The following is an 11163-nucleotide window of genomic DNA, read 5'->3' on the forward strand; positions in this document are numbered from 1 at the left end:
CCAGCCACAACCACGCCGCCTTTGCCTTCAAGAGCTCCCTCATCTTCACTCCTTCAGTCCTTGAGGAAGGCAATGTTTGGAGCAAGTGAGGCCAGAGCTTCTCTGATAAATGCCATCCGTGTACAGAGGCTGTTCTTGGGTGCGGACACAGAGCAGGATAGCGCCATTGCTGTCGACGAGACGGGTCTCGGGTCAATTGGAGACAAGGTCGGTCGGAGTTGGTGGGCCCGGGTGTCAAGGTTCCGGGAAGCGGCGGGTACGTAGTGGAGGGGGCGGTCAGAGAAGCGGGGAGCGGCAAGTCCGGATCACTGCGCCATGGAAGGTTTAACGGAGAGGTAGGAAATGACAGAGGCAGCTACGTTTAGTATAAGGATGACAGATCTATATTCTATGTTGTTTTTATCCCCAAAGAACAGCTGAGTCCAAGTGACAGGTATTACGTCATTAAAGGCAGAAGAAATAAACCACCCTACATTTATTAAGCATTATGAAAGAGCAAATTCAGGCAATTTGTATGTAGTTATTAATTGGCATAATTTTGTTTCTTTCATAGTTCCAAATTTGCATCGCTGACATCGTTCCATTAGGTGTACTGCAAACTCACTTGATGTGAAATAGCACAAGTATCGTGCTAAAAGCAATAAAACCCATGCATTAATGTGTTTGCTCATTGGAATGGGTGTTTCTTGGTCTTGATCACAGTCTGCGTTGTGTAGATTTCATAGATATCAAATGAACAACTTACATGATTGACTTGTTCTCAGTTTCCTCACTTGCTCCATACTTATGAACCCACTCTATCTATCTCTCCATCCATGCATAATCAACGAAATGTGTCGGTTCTTTTCGTTGCCCTCTTGACTAGCCAGCTGCCTTAAATTGTCTATGCAACTTTAATATGAATAAACAAATAGTATCTTTGTTCTGCTGTATATTTCATAACAAAAACCATATTTAACCAACATATTGTCTGGGCATCGTCTGTTTTGATCACCACATATTTTAAATAATTGGTGGAGGATTTCAAACTGGATAGCTTCCAAATGAGCTTATCTTGGTTGACATGTTCGTGTTGTTGGTTGGTAAGTTTGTAACATTGTCTTGATTGCGTTGGTGTTGAACTGACACCCATAATTTGGGACCAACTTCACTTTGGTGGCAATAAATAGCATTTGTCACATTTCACTGACAGTGGGAGAGAGCTTCAGGACTTTGAAGAGACAGATCATAACTTTTTTTTGCTAGAGCTTGGCATATCTTGTGGTTTGTGTTGAAGATCACAGACATCGTTGTTGGCTTCCTCTTTGGATGGAGGAACGCGGTTTCGTTAGCTTCAGCACAAGCTAAGGCCAACAAAGCAATGATCTGTACTCTTTGAATGATTGGTCATCCTTCAGAGCACTCAAAAACTATTCATAATCCCGTAAATGAGGTGTGACTGGAGCACATTTCTGTTGGTGCGATGGTTTCAATCGTGGAATACCTTCAAGATGGATTATCAGGGAGGCTGTTTCGCTTCTAGTTCTGGGATACACAATATGACCAAGTGTCTCATTTAGTAAAGAAAACTGTATCACTACCAAAACCCAAATAGTCTTTAAACACTTTTGAGATAAAAAATGTCTTTGAAGACAGGAGACCATGCAGTTTTCTTATTATTTTGTTTAAGGTCAACATGGCAAAGCAGGATAACTGGTTTATGCTTCATCCAAATTTCGCAAACCTCTGTCATTAAAGGATCGAAAAACAGTCGAGTGTTTAAGCCGAATGATTGGAAATGTTATTTTTTGAGTCGTGGAGGAACTTAATATTTCGCTGGCAAGTTATTGGTACCTTCAGCAACTTCTCAGGTCAAATGAATTTCGTTGTAAGCACCATATACCCTCCAGCAGCCAGGGACTAGGGGTGGCTCTGTGTACATGAAGGACCTCGTTGTCAACAGACCTATTTGTTTTCTGATATTTGCAGGTAACTCCAAGACATTTTCCATCGTGACTTCAATGAAAGCAGAAGCTTATCTGTAGTGAGCGCTAGACTAAATTCTCCAATGGTCACTCACAAACCATTTGGTTTTGATGCCTCCAAGAGTAAGAAGCAAGAAAAGAGCACAGCATTGTCACCCAAAACTGCGAGTTTATTTGTTGCAAACGGCAGCTTCTTGGATCTTGAAGGCTGTGTCCTTCAGAGGTCGCTTTTCATCCTTGTACTGTTCTACTACAAAGCTCCCACTTTTTAACACGTGTGTTCAACCAATTCTCGAGTATGCTTCTTCCGTCTGGTCTCCTGGGTTGAAGTACTCGACAAATTTAATGGAGCCCGAGATGAAATGATAATCAGAAACGTCTATTCCACCGATGAACTCATTGCCCTGGTTAGCGACGTGTCCAACATGATAATCAGGCGTGTTGTTGAGCGAGAGGTGAGGAAACCCTTCACCGCATCCTCTTCCCGATTTTTTACCTTTTTTATCGAGATGGTGGATCCATGGAATGTGCTTCCCCTGGGGATTCATCTTTCCAATTCTTCGTCTTCTTTCAAAAAGTTTGTTTGGATCAAAAGCATTTTAGTTAGCTGGCTTTCTTATCTTCCAGGAATTTAGAACCATGGCGTAACGTCTTCTGTTGCTCCTTGGTTGCTGTGCACGTGTAGTGTTCCTGGTGCTTGTGTGTGGGTGAATGATTGGGAATTGTCATTCATTCACTCAATTAGGTTTTACCTAATTACTTTAGAACCTAATAAGTTTATTCCTCATTTCTGTTTATGTTTAGCTTTAGCAGTTCCCCTGACGTTGTATTGTGGTACATTTAGTTTCAAATCGTTATGTGTAGAGTTCATAGTTCTATAGTCTGATTGTATTGGCAATTGATAGTCATAAATCTTTGATCATTAGTGCATTGATTGTATTTTTAATAGATTAGTTTGTTGAGTTTGTTTCTGTGTTTTTGTGTTGTCTTAATATGTTCTTGATTTCTTGCTCTTCTCTGCCCCTTTCCATTTGTTTACTATCTCCATCTTAGAGTTGTATGTTTAGTTTGATGTTCTTAGATTTTCTTTGTAGGGAACTTAAATTTTCCGGCTAGCGCTGTGGAGTGAGAGGTTAGTCCAGATGGGTACATTCTCATCTCAAAATGACATCTCAGGCGTTCGAAAAGCTGGAAGAATTTGCGATTTTGCGTAATTTCTCCAAGCATGTTGGTGTAGCCAACAGAGCATATAACGTTCTAGATTTGGTCTTTTGCAATAACCTAAATCTGATCCAGTATGTCNCGTTCTAGATTTGGTCTTTTGCAATAACCTAAATCTGATCCAGTATGTCCATGGGACATCTAGTAATCTGTCAGATCATCATGTTCTTGAGAGAGGGTCGACCAGCACTTAAAAGCCAGCGTGCTTTGGAGTAAGTTATAGTTTCGATAATGAACATTGGCCAATGAGTAAAGAAAAATTAGAAGAACTGGACCTGGTTTCAATTCTGAAACAGGAATCATCAATAGTTGTAGCCATTGACAAATGTTGCAGTTTTTAAGGAAGTTTGTCCAATCTAGGAATCTCTGAATCTGTTTCCAAGGGTGGGACACGGAAAAAAATCCAAAATATAGGAAGACTTTGTTCTAAAAGAGTTGCAAACTAGCAACAAGGTTTAATAGCAGTTCGAATCCAGTATTTGTAGGCAGCCTCCCAAAAAGGTTGGACGAAACTCAGGGTAAGATTAAGGCCTCCATCGAAAATGACCAGTTACAAACTGAGAGCAGGGTGGTTCAGGAGGTCAGGTTGAATCTGAAGGCTTTTTTCTCTTATGCAAACTCTAAGAGAAAGATGAAACACCCTGTTGGGTCTTTTGAGGTTGATGGGGAAGCCATTAGCAATGTAGAGACTATGGCTGACATGCTTGGAGATCAGTTCTCAAGTGTGTTTTCAACCCCACAGAGTTCAGAAGCAAGAGCTCATTGTCCTAAAGGCGAGACTGTAGAGATTGATGATGTTCCGCAATATGAGAAAGTAGTTCCAGATTAAGATGCTTTAGATGCCATCAGGGACTTGAGGGTTCTCCTGGTCCTGAGGGTGTGATATCTCAATTTCTGATAAGATGCTCACTGGTTCTTGCTCCTGTTTTCTCGTACTTGATGCATTGCATCTTGGATCGGGGCAAGTTTCCATTTTCATTAAAGTTAGCTCATCTCACTGTGGTATCCCGGTGTTGGGCTTGCTGCTTATGCTTGTAATCTGTTCAAGTAATGTTTATATAAATGTGCACTAGTCAGAAATATAGTCAGCTATCAGGTCCATTCAACTCTTTCTGGGCGATGTCCACCCACAAGTATGGAACATGGCGCAATCGGTTAACCGGCTGTGGCCCTCTATTCTCCCGTGAAGCTCTCCCCAGTGTAAGGGGATGGAGCATTTGGATCTCCTCAATGTGAGGGTGTGACTTGCCCTGTATGGGATCAAACGTGGAGGCAGTGGGCCAAGCTGGGACGACCTCGTAACCTCGTGGGACGGCCTCGTGACCCCGTGAGACGGCCTCGTGACCCCGTGGGATGGCCTCGTGACCCCGTGGAATGGTCTCATTCCCCGTGGAATGGTCTCATTCCTCGTGGAATGGTCTCGTGACGCCATGGGATGGTCTCGTGACGCCATGCGATGGTCTCGTGACGCCATGGGATGGCCTTGTGACGCCATGAAATGAACATGTACTGGACCGGATGAAAATGGACCAGTGACCCCGGATGGACTCGCAACCCAGACGACTCCCCCGAATGGTTTTTTTTCTAATGGTGGTGTTTGGTTTCCTCTGCGTACTAGAGAAGGAACTTTATATTGCTGAAAACCAGTCCTTGCAAAAGAAATCTTATTTCATGGCGCTGTGTTTACAAGTGGTCAGAATCTGAAGTGTCCAGCGCTCGTGAAGAAAATAGACATTCCTTAACGTCAAATTTCGTTTCGAGTGGTTTTCCTCAATACCACGCTAGGGAAAACTTGAAAACCGGTTCTTGTAAAAGAAAACTGTGTATTCAATGGCGGCAGCACTCTTTGCATGCAGTTTATTCAAGTTCGGATCTCAAAAAGTCAATGGGTCAACCACCTTGAATGTGTTCGACATTTCATCATGCACTCTTGTGTGAAATAGATCATTAGAACCTCAGAATACTACACAGAGAAGAACCCAAATTACAAAACGGCTGAACATTGTCTAGAATGTGAAAAATCGTAGGAAAAATGTCGTAAAAAGTCTAAAAGTGGAAACACGAAAAAAAACAATTGGAAGATCGGAAATTTGGCTACAAAATCTCGGCCTTATTAAGTTTTTTTACTTTTTTCAAGGTCAACAAATAACGAAGGACAAGAAGAAGATGATAGGCGTCTACCACTTGCCAAAATAAGCTACTTTACAACTCTTCTAACGGATATTATGATTTAAAAACACCCTGGCACAGAAATTTGTTCCAGGGTGTAGAGTGATTTAAAAATACAACTGGAACAAATTTCTGTGCCAGGGTGTAGATTTGAGGAATAATAGTGTAACCATGCCTGTGCATCTTTACGGGAAACATTTGCATTCACTTACCTGAAGTATTTGTAATGTTTAACGTCAAATGTCTGAATTCCATGAATGAATAAAATCCGCCCGCTGGTCCAAGAGAAGGTCCAAGATTGAAAAACTTGTAATAGAGGCCTATCAAAGCAATGAAGCAAAATGAATATATTGTCATCAATCTTGTTACTTGTCGTATGAAATGTATCCCATATTGAAACATTGGGAAGACTTCTTTGAGATCTGGAAATAGAAATGTTTCAAAGGTCATTGCTTCATTTGTTGTGCATTTGTTATTGAGGCAGTGCTAAATGATTTAATTGCTAGTGGGCTCTTTGACCGAACTTATAGGTAAAAACGAATATTCCGAGTTTGAGTCCTGCCAATTTCTCCAAACTTGAGTAGAAGATTCAGGTGCACTTGGACTCAAGTCCAGACTCGACCCAGCATTAGCCTTTTTGCTGGCTCTTGTGTCACAGTCAGGTAGCTTTTAATCACTCGGATGGCTGATTGTCTCAAATTTTGTTCGGAAAAAATAAACATGCTTAAAATAACTGCTTTAAGCAGAATAAAAATAAGCAAACCCAAATAGTATTGAAAGCATATTCTACAACGGGCGTTATCATACACAATTACATCTAGGAGGCTTTCGACATATGAATAAGCACCCTCCCTTTTCCACCTCTAAAAACAGAGGCTCTGCTGATCCGGCAGACTATGCGTCATGTATTGTACAAAGTACTTAGAACTTCTTGATGCATGCACCGTGAATGGGTTTTCCGCAATATTGGACTGCTTTTGATCATATTGACTCTTTGCCACTTTTGGAAATAAAGACGAAGGAAGATAAGACACTTGGACCTTTCCAATTAGGGGATAAGTCAATTTTATACTCTACTTGTTACATAGCTTGTCTCAAGGCTACCTATGCTTCAAAGCTATGATGTCAAAAACTTATGTAACTGATATATAGCTCTATATAGAGCGGGCTGAGTTTTCAAATTTCATGTTGTGATTAGAACATAACTTTGACCATATCCCTTAAGTAACCCAAGCATAGTTGAATTTTGGCTAAGCACACCTTTTGAAGTAGATATTGTGATCCTATATAGGTCTAATTTTTGATAAAGTGAATGGTTCAGGAGATTTCTTTCTGCTTGCAGTCCACCACTCTATGAGTCCCTGGCTAGAGAAAAGACCGCAACCTTTGTCCTGAAAGCAGATGAGTGAGAAACGAGACCAAGAGTGCAAGCCAACACAGACAGGACTGAATAATCACTGTTACCTACTGCTATCAGACATTAAGGAGGGGCAATCAAGCTTTCAGCGGTGTTGCTTGATCCAAGAACAACTAAATTATCTGAATAGTTTGCGGGATTTTACCACTTCGGTAGTAAGGCTATTAGCATTGCCCACTTTTGTAGAAGTCATTGTAAAACGATCTACCATCAACAGAGAAGCACAAAGTGGCAAAAATATTTGTTAATGATTGTCTGAAACCAATTCAAAAGTCTTAGAAAGGTTAAGACCAGTTAAAATATAGAAACTGTCTTTTTATATTTAGAGAGGCTTAATATCAGTTTCATGGCGCCGTTGTTACCGTAACAAACATAAATCATAGAACAATTTTCATGGTGACTGTTAGGTGGTCTTAAGCCGGTTTCAGACAAGTTGCTTATTGACTTGAAGGCAAGGTATTTATATAGAGAAATAGATGAACTATGGAGAGAGGGGATTGAAACAGGGCGAGTTGACTTAGACACATTGATGACTAGATGAGAACATAACAGTGACAAATCATTATATTATAGATTTTAAGTGGCATTTTGTAATAGGGTATGGGTAAATGTAACGGTCATTCTTGTCCTCAAAAACTTTTGGTTATACACTTTTTATTGCTTACATTGGGGCCAAACTTGTTTTAAACTTGGATCGATCACGATTTTGCCATTTTCCACCATTCACCATCTTTTATGTTTTGTTTGTTATGGAATTCGTGTCAAAGAGTACAAATTAAAAATACATGGGAGATAATGAACAAACGTCCACCAACATATCCATACAGAAATTTGTTTGAAAAAAGTTACATTCTTCTCGGAAAGAAAATCCGCACAGTTGGTAATCTGTACTATTGTAATTAATGGTTCTGGTTTCTCTTTAATAGAAGTCTTAGTTACAATTGTACTTGTGAGCATTAGCTTCATTTGAATGCCCTACATTTTAACGTTCAAAGATTAAAATCAATTTGTAACAAATTTTCAATGCTAAATATCTGGTCTCCCACGAGGCAAAACTCTTCAATTCAACCCGACACACTCTTAACACAATAACCACAAATACTACAACCAAAAATATCTTTTTTACTAATAATGGATACAAGCAAAGTTTTGTGGATGTTACAATATATTCCAGCCAAAAGTTTTTTTGAGGTTCACATTTTTAAGCAATGAAGCCAAAAAGAAGACATGTAAAACTTCAACGACATAGAAGTAAGAAATAATTCAGCACATAGAATTCAAATGTTACCACGTTTAGTGCTGGAAATGTTTATAACAAAAAAAAATGACAATGGGTTGAGGCTTTTAGGTGTCTTTTACTGAAGATGGCAGTGGATTTTACCAACAATGAAGGCGAGCAATTCAATACTTCTTTGGTTTTAGAATTCAGGGTCTTATAAGCTATTTATCTCTCTGATTCCATTTAACCCTTATTTGCATGTACGTTTTCATCCCCGGTTTGTCAGTAGTGCAATGCACAGTGTGCTACACACTACGCATATTAAGGATCTTTGACGGCAGTCATCAACGCTGATCCGGGGAAATGTTAAGGCGGAGTTTTGAATAAATAATAAAAGGCTTTTTTGAGTCGGATCGTTGACAGATGATGAGCCATGTAGCAAGTGAGTTTACCTATTTAATGAACCGGGGTCTTGAGCGAACCCTTACATTTATTCACCAACATGCAGATTTCCTCTCAGTTCATGATAGTTACAGGTACAGTTCGTAGAAATATTGGAAAACGGCAATTCAGACTCATGATAATGGCACAAATGAAAAAGAGGAGATTCCTTCTCTTCTACAATCCCTAAACACGAAACCAATTTGAACTGACAGCAGATATGTGAAGATTAGGGTGGATCGTTAAACTGTACACTTTTGTGAAGATTTGTTCAAAATTTGGTCCAATCACTGAAACACATTATAGTAAAGTTAAAATTATTGTAGCCTCATGATTATGCCAGTTATTAAAAGTTATTGGTTGTGGTTTAATCACTAAAAGGTTAAGGTCATATGATGGAATTTAATCAACATTCTAATTGAATCAAGTCCAAACAATACCCAAAATCATCGTTTTGCTTAGAGGGCTAGTTGCTGAAGTATCTGTGACAAGCAGTAAGCCAATATTCAAGTTCAGAGATGACAAAGGTTGAACTAAAGTGGACATCCTCAACAAGGAGTCTGTCAATCTCAAATTATAGTTCGTAATTTCTACATGGGTTTGAAGTTTCATCAAATTATTTTCCTCACAGCATGTAAGGCACTGGGGTCCTGACAAGGACTTTGCAAAAATTAATGTTCTTTTTAAAGAATGAATTTTGCTCTTTTCTGTTTAAATTATCTTTCGGCTTTTTTTCTCTATTAGTACCTTGTTTGGTAAAACAAAAACAAAAGCAACAGAAAGTGCCACAACCTTCTGCTCAGCTTAGTGTTGAATATTTTATTTCAAGTACTTTTTCAAGTCTTCTTGTGTCAAATATTGCTCAAGTATAGCTTAGCATTTCCACATAATTCATAAATATGTGCAAGAACATTAAATTATTTCATGTCCAGTATTTGCCATTGCAATCATATATTTTCTTGTCAAACTGTTAGTCCGAGAGTCACAATGTTGAGGGTCTGCCCATGAACTGGGTTACCTTAAAGAATTTGTTAACCGCCCCTAAAATTCAATTTGGCTTGAAGATAAAAAATAACTCAACCCTAAAGACAGCTTTTCAGGCCAAAGTTCAAATTGGTGTGTGATTATACTTCCCTTCTTTCAGCATTTTTAATTCTTTCGACTTTTTCCGAACTATTTCGCCATTTTTCCCAGCTTCTTTTAGCCGCTATTTTGCCATATTTAATCGACTATTTTTTAAAGCTCTAGTTATTATGATTTAGAGTCAATGCAGAGACACCAAGGCATACATCTCATTCAAAATATCCTTAATTCCTTACTCGGAAGTCTGCAGAACAACGATGGGAAAAATCGAGATTGATCGAATTTCTGCCACTTTCTGCGATAATTCCTTCTCTGGTCGTCATGAGCCCAACGCATCTTTTAGATCGTATGCTCAGGTGGCGGCTAGAGCTCCTTCTCCCCCTCTTTTACCCTCTTCTTAAAGGTTTTATCTTCCACCGCCAAAGATGAGTTTTGTCCAAAAGCCGTAAAAGGGCTTTATCTGAATGTGCATTGTCTTATTTCCAAAAAGGATTGCACAAAGATCAAGGTTCTTGGGGAACTAGCTTTAGACAGGCAGGTCTCGTTCATTTCTATGACAGAAACCTGGCTTCGACCAGGGGTCTTAGATGAAGAGCTGGCCATGGTTGGTTTCATCAGTTTAGTCCCACCCCCATTCCCAAAATACGTTCCTATTCTCATATAGCTGCCCAACCCATTTCCCAGACCCAACCATCCCCATTAGCTCATTCTTTGTCTCCAGTAGAACGTAGCTTTGTTGATAAGCAAGAGGTTTAGGGTTGGAGAGGATGGTCCAAGATCTTGTGAACTTGGTACGTCAAAAGAGAGGCCCGTAAAGAGGCTATATTTGAACGTGCATTGTCTAATTTCTAAGAATGACAGCACAAAAGTTAAGATCTTAGAAGAACTAGTCGTAGAGAGAGAGAGATTTCATTCATCTCTGTAACAAATACCTGTTTTCGGCCAGGGGTCATAGATGAAGAACTAGCCATAGTTGGTTTCAACTTAGTTCGTTGTAATAGGATACGTCTTGATAATCCCATTTTCCCATGGGGGGTTATGAATACGTTAGGAATGGTTTGCAAATTAGTCGTGTACAAATATCGAATGGAGAAGTAGAGGTCTTTGTTTGTCATATCCGAGGGCTTGATCTGTCTATTGTAACGATGTTTAGTCTCCCTGCTTGTTCTATAAGCTCCTTTAAGTCAGCTCTCCAATTTCCTGGAAATGAGTTGGTTAAGGCAGTGTGCTCGATAGACTTTTTTTGTAGGGGACTTCAATTTTCCGGCTAGCGTTGCAGAGTGGGAGGCTAGTCCCGATGGATATTTTCCCACTTCGAAATTGACATCTCAGTCGTTCGAATAGCTGGAGGAGTTTGCGATCTTGCGCAATTTCTCCCAGCATGTTGGTGTAGCCACTAGAGAAACTAACGTTTTCTAAACTAAAAGTTCACTAGTTCACTAAGAGTTCCCTAAAAGTTAAGAATCGTGTAAACTTCTTGCAGTTTTAGGCCCTCATTTTTGCAAAAGTATCGGACGCAAAAGACCGAAAGGACGAGGATATTAGCGAAGTGTTAAAAATCTCCAATATCATTGGAAGTGACCTAACGCAGTCGGACATCTTCCGATGCCTCCAAGTGGGAAAACCAGGATCAGGCAAACGCCGCCCTG

General features: G+C 39.8%; 1 long non-coding RNA gene across 1 annotated transcript in view; it reads right to left on the reverse strand.

Moving 5' to 3' along the window:
• The window catches only part of LOC131891691 (uncharacterized), a 28389-nt gene that overhangs the window by 14135 nt on the left and 3091 nt on the right, over nt 1-11163 (reverse strand). Inside the window, exon 2 of the long non-coding RNA XR_009374450.1 lies at nt 5567-5776. This is a non-coding gene — a long non-coding RNA (uncharacterized LOC131891691). The remainder of the gene's footprint in view (nt 1-5566; nt 5777-11163) is intronic.

The sequence above is a fragment of the Tigriopus californicus genome, chromosome 12 (assembly GCF_007210705.1).
Source record: "Tigriopus californicus strain San Diego chromosome 12, Tcal_SD_v2.1, whole genome shotgun sequence".
Lineage (NCBI taxonomy): Eukaryota > Metazoa > Arthropoda > Copepoda > Harpacticoida > Harpacticidae > Tigriopus > Tigriopus californicus.